Raw genomic sequence first — 1815 nt, 5'->3', positions numbered from 1 at the left:
TTTCAGTTGATGTGGCACCAATTTCCTTCCTTTAAAATCTTTCCCATTGCTTGTAAATGATCAGAAATTGTTTGCTGAGCAACGTTTAATCTTTCTGCAAGTTGTTTTTGAGTTTGACACACATCTTCATCCAATCATGCTTGTAATTGTTGTAAGTTCTGACTAATATTTTAAAAGGATTACTCTGACACTATGTAAGGGAATAGACATAGGTGGGCAACATAGTGTTGTAACTTGGAGGGTAGGAGGTGCTGGGCATCTATAATAATAAAAGTGTAATATGCTAATTAGAACAGAAGTCCTTCTGGACAACCTTCCAGATGAAGCCAGGGCTGTGAGGGAAGCCTGGGTCCTGGGTGCCTGCTGGCGGCTGGAGGGAAGCTGGTGCCAGAAGCTGGGGGAAGGAAGGCCTACTCTTGCATGAATTTCATGCATTGGGCCTTGAGTCTTCAATAAATGTTAGGCACATTTTTAATGACTTATTTCCAAAGTCCTACTGGACCACAGTTCTGAGGCTTAATCAGGGAACTGTATTTACTAGAGTATAAGAACTGTGATAGGCTTTAGGGATCCAAAACTGACCAAGATAAAGCAGTATGTACCATTTTGTTTTCTCAAGAATAGTCCCATTTATAACAAGTTTTCTTATTAGCCACGCACCGATGTGAGGCAGGGTTAAGGCCTTCCTGTCCACCAAGGGCAGGATTCTGAGATACATGGTACAGGGGTTACACCAACCAAGGCATAGATTTTGTTACTTACCTCAATTTCCAGACTTCATTATTATCCTTTTGGGGTAAACTTAAAAAAACAACAACAGCAGAAACCTAATTAACTAGAATGACATAATGAAATGTGGGGACATGCCAGCTGTTGTTTCTTGGCCCTTCGCACCATGCCTGCTGCTTTTATGGTCTCTCTTCTCTCTAGGTGCTGCACGCCTGCGAACTTCCTTTGCCAGCATGGTGAAGAGAGTTACTTGTGTGATGTTTGGAAGACAGGAGGGAGGTGGGCATTCTTCCTTGGGCTGTGTTGGATGCAGCCAGCAAGGGTACCAGCTATGGCTTCCTTAGGCTCTGTGGCTCACTGTCCATCTCCAGTTTGGGGGCAGCAGAAAATTGTGTTTTACGGAAGCTCCTTACAGTTTTCTGATTTCTGGGTAGAATGACATTAACTCCTTAACTTATGTTCCTCCAGCACTACTAGAAATTTACCAATGACATATTTCACTGAGTTAATTCCTGTTCTCTTTGAAATATGACTGAGCCTTCCCTCAGTGTCTCAGCGTCTTCCCTGAGGCCTGGGGAAGGCTCCAATCTGAAGGGTCCTTCCTCCCTTTTTCCCTTCCTCTGCTCCCAACCCTGGATCTTTTCTCCAAAGATAAATGGTCTGCACCAAAAGGCCCATCTGTCCAAAATGAAAGGAAGGATGGGATGCTAGGAAGCCTAGGTGGAGGCAGAGGATCATGGGAGAAAGGAGCAAGACTCAAGAGTGAGAGGGAAAGGGGAAAAAATCCAACCCTTCTAAGCTATCTGCATTTCTTAAACCGCTTAAACACTTGCTATCCTAAAGCTTGTGATTTTTTTTTAAAAGCTTTTTTTTAAAAATTTTTTTTATTTTATTGATTTTTTACAGAGAGGAAAGGAGAGGGATAGAGAGTTAGAAACATCGATGAGAGAGAAACATCAATCAGCTGCCTCCTGCACACCCCCCACTGGGGATGTGCCCGCAATCAAGGTACATGCCCTTGACTGGAATTGAACCTGGGACCTTTCAGTCCCCAGGCCGACGCTCTATCCACTGAGCCAAACCGGT

This window comes from Myotis brandtii, unplaced genomic scaffold, assembly GCF_000412655.1.
Source record: "Myotis brandtii unplaced genomic scaffold, ASM41265v1 scaffold709, whole genome shotgun sequence".
Classification (NCBI taxonomy): domain Eukaryota; kingdom Metazoa; phylum Chordata; class Mammalia; order Chiroptera; family Vespertilionidae; genus Myotis; species Myotis brandtii.
The sequence above is the reverse complement of the archived record's forward strand: the minus strand, read 5'-3'. Positions refer to the sequence as shown.